The sequence below is a fragment of the Tachypleus tridentatus genome, chromosome 7, assembly GCF_004210375.1.
Source record: "Tachypleus tridentatus isolate NWPU-2018 chromosome 7, ASM421037v1, whole genome shotgun sequence".
Lineage (NCBI taxonomy): Eukaryota > Metazoa > Arthropoda > Merostomata > Xiphosura > Limulidae > Tachypleus > Tachypleus tridentatus.
In genome coordinates, this window is record NC_134831.1 from 160135473 (window position 1) to 160148057 (window position 12585).

The following is a 12585-nucleotide window of genomic DNA, read 5'->3' on the forward strand; positions in this document are numbered from 1 at the left end:
TATTTTGTGTTTGTATATTAAAATATGTTTCTGCTAAAAATTGTGTGTATCAATCTTGTTGGCAAAAATAATAAATTTCATACATAATAACATTTAACTCACTTCTGAATTCAAATTCAAATATCCGGGTATCTGAAATCGTGTGTGTGTGTTTTGTTATAGCAAAGCCACATCGAGCTATCTGCTGAGTCCAGTGAGAGGAATCGAACCCGTAGACTTACCGCTGCACCAGCGGGGAACGTTTGAAATCGTAAAACGTAACGTACGCAACATACTAAATCGGAAACTCGTCCGAGATAAATTATAATACGTAACATAATATATCCAATTCAATTAAAATTAATGTCTTCAACATGGTAAAATAAAATGATGCATACACATAAAACCGACATGAAGAAAAATATGCACATTGTACATATAAAACCACACAACAAATATATTCCAGAACGCCCCTCTCTTTATCCGGTTTCTCTGTTCCTGCTTTTATCTTCGGAATATCTTTATATTCAGACAACGTTCCGCTGTTGTTTTGCGTAAAATATCCTCACAAAAAGAAAAGGGTTTTAATATCAGTAATTCTTTTTATCACATTGACCAATCAGCATATACGAAGACTGACGGGTCGATGCTGATATCGATATGAAATTTTAGGAATTACAAAAAAAATTATTCTAATATACGCTTAAAAATAAGCATTTATATATGTATAAACATACACATTTTCTAGGATTTTCCACTCATTAAATACAAAACTTATAACGATAAAAACAGGGTTTCGATACTCGTGATAGGCCAAAACACAGATGGCCCATTATGTATCCTTGAGCTAACAAAAAAACATTACCAAGTGAAACATCAATGCCATCGTATGTAAATCAGTTTGAAAATATAGATAATATGGTCACGCCCATTCAAAAAGTTATTATTACACGAATGCCATTTCAAAATTACGTTTTATTTATACAAATACAAAATGCGTTCTTTAAAATAGTTTGTGGCCAAGCATGGCCAAGTGCGTAAGGCGTGCGACTCGTAATCCGAGGGTCGCGGGTTCGCGCCCGCGTCGCGCTAAACATGCTCGCCCTCCCAGCCGTGGGGGCATATAATGTGACGGTCAATCCCACTATTTGTTGGTAAAAGAGTAGCCCAAGAGTTGGCGGTGGGTGGTGATGACTAGCTGCCTTCCCTCTAGTCTTACACTGCTAAATTAGGGACGGCTAGCACAGATAGCCCTCGAGTAGCTTTGTGCGAACTTCCAAAAACAAAACAAACAAATAAAATAGTTTGAACAAAAACTGATGAAGGTATACCTACTTTCAACAAACGTTTACAGTGTACTCCAGATGTCTGCCATTCATTAACTTCCCACGATGATAATCTCACAACCCAATATTGACAGTTAATTAATAATGGGTAAATATTACGGTTTATCTGAGGGGTAAGATATTCAAATCAACCTAAATTGTTAATTAACTGTTTAAATACCAAATTCCCATCTCAACTACTAGTTAACAATAGGTAGACGATAACGGAATCTATCTAAAGAGTATGAACCATTAACAATTACTAATTACTGTCTAGATATTAAAAAGGGATGTTTTCCAACTGAACTAACACAACTACTAAACCAGATATACTTCCAACGTCGAATACTGAAAACTACAAATTACCAAGGCCTACATGGAAGATATAATATCTAAACTTCTTATTAACAATGTATAAATATAAACAGTTTCTATCTACAGAGTAAAGTTTTCATTTCTAAACAACAAAATATAATTAACAATGTGTGAACATCAAGCAGGTAGTCTTCTAACAAACTACTACATAAGACATAAGTGAATTCTAACTAATCTCTAAGGGAAGATATAACTTTAATCTTAACTATTAGACAATAATGAATGAATACTAACTTCTTCTAACTCAAAGTTGTAACCTTCCAATATCAAATACTATTTAATAATGTATAAATACAACTAAATTTCACTAAACAGTATAACCTTTCAATCTCAACTGCTAGTTAATAATTTATAAACAATAAGTAAGTCTCACTGAGAGGTATAACATTCCAATCTCAACTACCAATAATAATGCACAAACAGTAACTATGTCTAAGTGAAAAGTATAACCTTTCAATCTTTTCTACTAGCTAATATGTCTAAATTATAGGTATAACTTTCAAATCTTAACTACTAATTAACCAAACTTAACTGAAAGGTATAACCTTTTGATCTCATCCACTAATTAATAACATAAATACTAACAGGTTTTATTGCACAAAATAATCTTCCAGTCATAACTAATACTTAATAATTTATATATATTAGCAGGTTTAATTGAAGGTTATATTCTTTCTCAACCATCAATTAATAACGTATAAATATTAACTAAATTTAGCCAAAGGACTAAAGACATACAGGTACCAGCAGGCTTGACTTATTTTTTTTAAGAGTACACTTTTACAAACTTTACTAAATAATACTTTTTAATAACACTATGTAACACAAATTTTGTTCCTGAATAGTATGTGCTATTTCTTAACTGCTTATGTTGTAAAAGTACAGAAAATGGCCATTATTCCCTTCAAACTTTGCTTTTGTGACCTGGATAATGAAATTTAGAAATTAACCTATTTTATATGTAAAAATGGGCAAATTTGCACATTTTCATTTACATAAGGTCTGAATAAAACAACATTTACAAGTATTTATACTAAAGTTATATAAAGATGGTTTAGAGGGGGGTAGTTTTTTAAGATTTACGACTGTAATGTAAATCACTTTCAGGTATCAGACCCCAAATATAGTCTCCCATCATGTTTTTGTTGTATGCTGCTTGGTAGCAGTGTTGAAAGTCCAATATATCTTCATGGAAGTGCTCGCCTTGCTCCTCTGAGTATGCTCCCATGTTCTCCTTGAATTTATCAAGATGAACGTCAAGTATATGGACTTTCAGGGACATCCTGCAGCCCATTTTGCTGTAGTTCTCCTCCAGAACCTCAACCGGTTCCAAATAATGTTTGGCCAAGTGATTGCCCAAGAAGCCTCAACCCACTGCAACAAAGCTGCTCCAAGCTTTTCTTTTCCTTCCTACTGAGCTTCTTGGGGAATTCTGTGTACTCCAGGATCTTTTTTATTTGTGGTTCAACAAAGACACTAGCTTCGACCTTTGCCTCAGACAGCTTAGGGAAGAAGTCTCGAAGGTACTTGAAGGCTGCAGACTCGTTATCAAGAGTTGTAACAAATTGTTTCATTAGACCCAGTTTTATGTGCAATGGTGGGAACAACACCTTCTGGAGGTCCATTAGTGGCTCACACTTGACATTGTGCCTACCCACAGAGAACTCAGTCTGTTGTGGCCAGTGCTTCTTGCTGTAGAGTGCTGCTGTGTCCCTACTGTCCCAAAGGTAAAGATAACAGGAAAATTTGGCAAAATCTCCTTGGAGACCCATCAGGAATGCCATTTTAAAGTCTCCAATAACCTCTCAGCCATACTCATCCCACCTCAAGGTTTCAAGCAAGGTCTTGATGCTGTTGTATTCCTTTTTGATGTGCACCAAATAAGCCAGGAACACAGATGAATACTTATTCCCATAATGAAAAAGCACAGCTTTGAGGCTTCTACAACATTCTAGAAAGTTTTTGAAAATTCTTGCAAGTTCAAGAAAATTCTCTTTTAGCTCCTCAGCACTGAATCTACTTGGAATGTTCTGGAAAATGGGTAAATTTGAAAATTTCATTACCCAGGTCACAAAAGCAAAGTTTGAAGAGAAAAATAGGTCTTTTCCATTTACTTTAGGCATAAGCAATTGGGAAATAACACTTTCTGCCCAAGAACAAGAAAAAGTAAAAATTTTGTTACATAGTGTAATACACTCTTTTAATCTCTGCTACTTATTTACACTCCTACGAAAAGTGGGGCCTAATAGGCCCCACTTTTCGTAGGAGTGTTAATAACATACAGATACTCACCAGCCCTAATGAATAAATATTAACTAAGATTATCTGAGGGGTATAATTTTGCAAGTTCCTAAAATTATCAATTAACACTGTGCAGATACTAACTTGATCTACTTACAGTGTATATTCCAATATAAAGTATAGACTATTGCTAAATATTATTAGGCTAACTTACATGGATGTAAATTTGTGTGTATGTATATATGTGTCCATGCTCCAAATTCCTCCAAGTTGATTAGAAGAATGTGACAATAAAGTAACATTTTACATACGTATTGTACATGTTCTAAAGCTTAGGTATAATCCATTGCCAGGCCAAATATTTCACTGAACTCTGTTAATAGCCAGGATATATATATATATATTCAAATTAAATAACTTATAGCTACTAAATAACAATGCATCAATATCAACTACTAAACTGAACTAATAACAGTTTCTAATTAACAGTTTTATATTTATCCTAATTAACTTAATATTCCTCTGGTTGGCTACAGTTTTTGTAATTTCTTATTTGGGTTGCCAAAGTTGTGAATAATTTTATGCAACGAAACTTTATACTGCACATAAAACTCAGATTATCTAAATCTGAAAACCTACTCTGTCACTAATTCAGCCCTTATAAGAACCACTCTTGTAAATGTTTATTGTTTCATAAAATAAGCTTTTTTGTTCCAATATCGTGCATAACAAGTTTACAAAAAACACTGATTTTTACCAATATTTAATGCTAACAAAAATATCTTATAAATACATGGAACATTTGAAACCTTAATGCTACTAATAGATATAGCCTTCAAAAAAGTAGTTACAAGCACAAACACACACACACACAAAATATTTACAACACAAAATGATCATGAACTATCATTACCAAAAAATACAGCCATGAAAAAGTTGTTGTTACCAATATATATATATGTTACAAGTGTCTAATATCTACAAATATTCTTTCAGTTCTTAATATTTACCATGGTTATAATTAGTGTATTTTTTATATGCATCCAGCAAGAATTAAATGCAACTCTAATCTCATGGTGAAACAAAATAACTGATACTGAAATATTTGTCATATCTAAATCAGTCTGTCACTCTGAGTAATAAATTTAATCACAAGCTTTGTCAGCAGCCAAAAACTATTTCAAGTTGAATTGTAATCTCATTGTCTGGCAACGAATTAAACAGAACTGATGACTTAATAATCAGTGATGTCGAAAAAACCCACTTATAGAGAAATATATATGCAAAAACGGCTCGTTGACGATGACCGAAGAAGGTCGAAACGTTGTTCGCTCTTCTATGTAAAATGTTTTCTCAACCCAAACGAGCCGTTTTTGCATATATAGAACTGATGACTAATAAGTCAGATATTCAAAGATGCAGTTTTAAAATGGATATTGCTTAAAACTTGGTTAGAGCTTATAAGTGTTAGAAGTTATAATTGAACAGAGTTTGAACATATAACATTATGTAGATTTTTTTATAAGTTATGGCATTAGATTTTTTTCTTTCAGTTTTCTTTTTCTACCTTCTTGTGTAAATATACTGATGTTCAAGTAAGAAGACCTAGAATTATTTATAATTAGTCAAATTTGCATATTAATTAAATGTCAGTGTCACTTACCAATGACATTCAACTAATCAATTATTTTCACAAAATACTTGAATAACTGGAACAATAAAAAATAGTAACTAATTTCAGTTGATTATCTTCAGGAGATTAATTGATTTAATTGTAATTTTAATTATTTGGTTATCTTATGACACAGATCAATGCAATCAACACTTATGGATAATCAGCTAATCGAGTTAATTGCCCCACTTTAGATAAAGTTTAAAATTCAGTTGCGTCATTTAAAAATATCTGGGGACAGCAGTTTCAAATCACAGGTGTATTCTGTTTAACTTGTGAAAGCTCTGATAAATATTCTTCTTTTCTCATTTTTTAATTGCCATGATACTAATATTTCAATCATTCTTAATGTAGAATCAATAATTTGTTACATTTTTATTAAAGGATTTACTAGAATTTAATAATAACTCAAAGATATCTCATTTTTAGCTATAACTTTTCTCTTGATCAATTACCTCATATCTGACAAAAACACACAGTAATAAAAGTTTATATTAATGTGCTTAATAATTAATATTTAAATCTTCAGTTTATATTAGTACATTTTAATTGTTTCTTCAAGAGTTTCATGGATGAAGTATCAAAATATTGTTCATTATTTACTTATAACCAATCAAAATGTTAAAGAGATCTATCCTAACAGGATTTGAACCCAAGACCAATGCTCATTGCAAATGATTAATATAGACCCAAGTCCCAAGCTGATAACCCCTTTAAGCTGCCAAACGTATCACATACACATAAACACACACATAGCACTTTAGACCAACTTCTGAACTAAGCACATCACGTGGTTCACCATATACTCAACTCAGTGAGCACCATTAATATGAAATAAGAAAAAACTCGCTTCAAAACCACCATTTTTCCCAACTGAACTACCAATAATAATGTGTCAAACTGATAAACTCTATCCAGACCACTAAAATGACAATTTATAACTTAAATTATCAATCTACAAAATTAATATATTTATAGTGAATCAACATTAGCATTTAGAATTACAAGGAAACATTTATTTGATATATTTTACAAATATTCAAATGCTGCATACCATAAAATAAATGTTTATTTTCAACTAGCCTTTAATATAGGGGCAGTATGGGTACAATCTGTTGGTAACTTTTCATAAGATTTAACAATTATGCTAAACACCATAATTATACTCCATCAACACATTTTTTCACTTCTTCTAACTCGGTCTGCTATTAATTTTGTTCTGCTGTGCAGAAAAACATTCCACCATATTAACAAGACAAGGAGATAAAGCTGCCTCCTCATGCTTAATATAATTTTGGAATCAATACATATATATGTGAAGTCAATACTGTTTGGATGACAATAAAATAATATAATAAACAGGAAGAAAAAATGTTCCCATGGCACTCTTGTCTTTAACCTTTAGTTTAAGATAATTTTTCTTAAACAATATTGTGGCACATTTTATCTTCTCCTTTCGGTATATTAAATTATCAAAGTCTTTTTTTTCTTCTTAGTAATTTCTTTACACACTAACGAATAAAAATATGATTCTGCATGTTAATTACTGTTCTTTCTCAAATGTTATTTGAAGGAGTTCTTCTGAGATACTGTTCATGCAAAAACTCTAAACAAAGCAAATTGCTTAGTTCACGAATTGTTAGCTCTTGAGTTTCATCACGAACAGTTCAAAAATTACATTTCACAACTGTATTTCGTTACTTGTGAATTGCTGCTTCATTAACTTCACGGCTTTGTGCATATTATCACGTTCGAGTATTATATCACTACATTGCAAGTTTTAGAAACTTGGTTGAGGCAACACAAGATGAAGAAGTACGTCAATGGAAACTCCTACAAGCAATATCCATAAAGGAACCATAATTAAAAACCAAGATCCATATGTAATGTACTGTAATCTGATGCACAGAGTAATTTGGAAACTAAGTTTCATCAGGACACAGCATAAATACCAAATTTTTCTGTGAGTGGTTATAAAACCTCTATCCTGACCATTTTTACAATGAATCATAATTCTGAACAAAATATACACGAGCATACTGGCGTCGAATACCCACATAGGGATAAATACTATGAACCAATTCCATTCTGTCTTTTCAAGTCGTAGAGCAAGAAAAATTAAAAACCAAGTCACCGTCAGCCAAGTTAAAAGGGCTCGATATAACACAGACATGTTGTTACATTAGCTACTCCCTGGTGTTAAAACTTATTAACTCTACGTACGAAATTATAATCTACCAAGCTTAAATCTTTATTTTACATTCTCCTGAGATTTTATTACTTCAGATTGCGTGTTTCATTCTTGCATTTCTTAAAACTTATCATTATTTCACGAGGGCTTAAGACTGTAACGATCAAGTATTAATCGATTTTATGGTGGATGGCCTAAACCAGGGTTTCCCAAACTTTTTAGAACTGCGGAGCTTCGCATCAGAAAGAAAAAACATTCCGGAGCCTTAATAAAAAAAATACACTAAAAATAGAAACAATCGTTCACTAGCACCAAATATAGTTTACTTCAAACTTTTAGAATACAAATTTATTTAAAATATCAACATTTAAAGAAAAACTTTCAGTTCTACCTGTTCACATATTTCTGCTTGAAAAATTTATATCAGAAAAACTACAGTGTATTTATTCATTTATTATTGGCTCGAATGTGCTTGGTTTTGTTCACAAAGTAGTTCAGTATTTGGAGTTATGGTTGTTACTTGTAAGCGCAAATCATCTTCAATATTTAGCCTGTTTCTGAATTTGGTCTTTCTAGCTGTATACAGTGAAAATTTCTGCTCACAAACATATGCGGTTGGAAAACGCAACAAAAATTTCAAAGCTCTGTTATTTATTTCAGGGTATCCATGGCCATTTGAATCCAAAATTGCATAATTTCTTGTCGCTGAAATTTTGTTTTTAGGGTGTAATCAATTAAAATTTCTATAAGCTCTTCCTTCTTTCTCAAGAGCAAATCGTTGGTATTTGCAGAGTCAACAAAGGGATTTTGAATCCACAGTAATTTTTCTAAATGAGGAGTAAAGTACTCCCCAGTAGTTGTACAAACATCAGATATGTGCTGCAAGACTGGAACTTAAGGAAATTTCATTCATAAGTAAAAAAAACAAAAAAAAACCACTGAGATTTTCAAAGCAATCAAGTTTTTCCATAAGTATACATTCACCCCAAAGATTTAGCTTACTTTAAGGCGCTTCTATTTTACTCTGAGCTTTGAAGTACATTACCCTGGTACCCTGCGTTGTAGCATTTACTTCATTTAGACAGGCAAATGCATCTGAAAAGTAATCCACTTTCTGCGTCCAGCATTTGTCCCTTAATTTGTATGTAAGTTCAAAGTGGCATTCAAATAAAAAGAAACATATCTCTTTACTCAGTTCGTAAAACCGAGCATGCACTTTTCCTCGAGAAAGCCATTGGACTTCAGTATGAAGCAGCATATTTTTATGCAAACTTCCTATATCCTCACAGAGTAAACTGAAGATCCTCGCATTGAATGGTCTTGATTTTATAAAAGTAGCTATTTTTATGACATCACCCAATACCTGTTTTAAGTCCTCTGGCACTTGTTTCATTGCAAGTACATAAACGATGAAGACAGCAGTGAATACTCTAGATGCCCGGGTTTTTCTCTTTTATGCGTGCCACTGCGCTTGAAATTTTTCCAATCACAGCTGCAGCCCCATCAGTGCAAATACTTGAGCAAAGCTGCCATTGGATCTCATTTTCTTCCATAAATAAATCGATCAATTTAAATATTTCTTCGCCTGTTGTTTGAGTAGGCAAAGGTTTGCAAATTACATGTCTTCTTCAAAACTAGCTTCGTGAATACAGCGAACAAACACAAGCAACATCGCGTAACTTGCGAAGTTGTTGATTAATCAATCTGAAGCAAAAAAGTTAGACTCGTTTTACTCGCCTTTTTAACTCCATTAAGTAATTTGCTGACATATCCTTGATTTTTGGAGAAAGCGAATTGTCAGAAAGGATCACGGAGTTCAACGTTTTTAAGAAATTTCTCACCAATCGTGCAATTTACCAAATCTTTCGCGCATGGTTTTATCAAACCCTCTGCAATAATATGAGCTTCACCTGCTTTTGCAATACGGTAACTAACACGATATGAAGCAAGAAGAGCACATTTATTGTCTTGATGGATAAACAAACGAAATGTATCTTTCCTTGTTTGGTTTTTAGATGTCGTTTTAACTTTGATGGGTGCAAACTACTGTTGCTCAACACTGTTCCACATTCAACACATAACACACTAGGTCCATCTTCATTACCTTTTCATATAAAACCGTATTCAATAAAACTTTCATCATACTTTCTTTTCTTTCGTGTTTTGGTACTTCTTGCATCATCCCTACATTGAAGTGCTTGCACACGATAATGCCGATGAATTAGTATCAGGCTTAGGCCTAGGAAGATTTTTATTTGTATCAGATTCATTACTGATATTCAACCACTTATCCATTATAAGGGTGACAACTAATTATTAATTTGTCTAAAAACATATTCTTGTATCTTTGACACTTCAAAAGTATTTTTACGGACACAAATTAGCTTCTTAATGAAAACTCATTCAAGCACTTGGGTTTTATTATCATACAGTGACATGCTGACCTAAGATCAGTGTTGCCATAACGAAATCAGAAATAAAGATTTGTGGAAAAAATTTAGACCACTAGAATAATATATTTTTCTATAGGAAAAGGGTAGCCTATTATTTTTACAATTTTTTGTTGTTGTTTTTTAATAGAAATTTTTAAGCCAAATAACAAAATATTAAACCAGATGTAACATGCGTCTAAATCTCGCAGAAAATGAAACATGTCGTAATGTGAGCGTTTGACGTCATAGAGCTCATTGGTACCAAGTTTGTCTAATTAAACTACAACGAATCGAACATAACCCAACAAATACCGATCATAATTTGCATAAATGTAATTATATTTCATCTAAACATATGTTGAAATTGAAACAATTGATACTGCATCTAAATGCATCACAATGTTTCAAATTTGGAAAAGTTTTAGCAATAACGTCATGTTTCATTTCGTTCGGAATTTAGCCGCTATTCCAGATCTGGCTTTTAAAAGAGAGGTGGCATAACTACCAAGTGCCCTGATTGTGAAAATGGGTTTTCTCGGGGTACTCCCGTTACGCCCACAGCAAATTCTGAGGTTTTTGGATCTGCAGATCCCTATCCTCTTGTATTTGTTTTTATAAGGTCAATATTTAACCTCTCGCGGATCACCAACGGATCTTTGCCACCAGATTGCATAATCTCGTTAACTTCAAATCTTGTCGATTTAGCCTTTAATCACTAGCCCAGTTAAATTTAACTTCACGAGCAGGGCGAAGAGAAGATCTCTTCTGAGCACTCTCGATTGCTTTGCATCTCCTCTTGAGATACTAAGTGTTAAATCGGAACAACTGCCACGATTTTTATTTTTATTTTACCCAGGGTTGACCGATGTTTCATACGAAAATTACAAGGCTATTTTGTATCTCCAACCACGCATACAATCTTGAAATTGTTCCATATTTACTAGCAACCAATGGTGCCATTGTCAAAACTTAATTAAGATTGCATTAAAACTTTCACCGCGAGAACTTCCCCCTAAGCTAAATAAAATCGTCTGGCGTTAAGCAGAATAAAATATTAAAAGGCCCATTACGCGATACCTGTTATTTTAAAGATATATTTTACTTTTTATACAGCGTATTATGATTCAGTTTTATAGTTTTAGGGAAATATATTAACATTCTAAAATTTCCTCGTGGAGCCCCAGATAACTGTGGCGGTTTGTCTGTTTATGAATTTCGCGCAAAGCTACTCAAGGAATATCTGCGCTAGCTGTCCTTAATTCAGCACTATAAGACTAGAGGTAAGGCAGATAGTCATCACCACTCTCCGCCAACACTTGGACTACTTTTTACCAGCTAATAGTGGGATTGACCAGTATATAATGAAGCCCCGACGGCTAAAAGGAAGAGCTTTTTGGTAAGACGGGGATTCGAACCCGCGACCCTAAGGTTAGGAGTCGAACTCCTGAACCCACCTGGCCATGCCTAGCCTTTTCGTTAGAAGTGTCTTATATATATATGTAATGAAAATACTCTGCAGCCAAGTAATCAAAATATTTAGCTCGAATTTGAACTATTTTGATGAGATACAAATACGTTTATGAAACTATTTTTACACTGATTTTTTAATATCTGATAGCAACAACATTTTTTCTATAAGATTCTTAAAGTATGTTCATACGTTTTCAAGTTATACAATTTTGGATAATTTGAATAATTAACACTAAAGGGCCCATGCTCTCAAAGCTGTACTGGAGAGAGCGTTATCGGATGGCGTTTAACAACGTGATGAATAGGTATGATTAATTATTATGTGACAATTGTGTGTAGTGTAGACTCAGCCAAAAGAAATTTTGGTTTTGATTTTTTTTTTAAGTAAAACGGTGTGAACTTCTGGTGAGTATAGAAGGTTAAAGTTTGTTTGTTCTAAATTTTCGCACAAAGCTACTTGAGGGCAATCTGTGCTAGCCGTTCCTAATTTAGCAGTGTAAGACTGGAAGGAAGGCAGCTAGTCATCACCACCCACCGACAACTCTTGGACTATTCTTTTACCAACGAATAGTGGGATTGACCGTCACATTATAACGCCCCTATGGCTGGGAGGGCGAGCATGTTTGGCGCGACCCTCAGATTACGAGTCGCACGCCTTAACATGCTTGGCCATGCCGGGCCTCAGAAGGTTAAAGAAATTTTAATTGTTTCTGAAAATGTTTATACTGTAAGTAAATAAATTGTACCTATTCTAAGTTTCGGCAAAATTCCCTAATTAATAAATCAGCCCTGAGGTAACAGTGTTTAGTTAAAATTTTATAAACAACTCATATGAATAGTATGACTTGCGATTGAGCTAGGCCTGGCATGGCCAAGCGCGTAAGGCGTGCGACTCGTAAT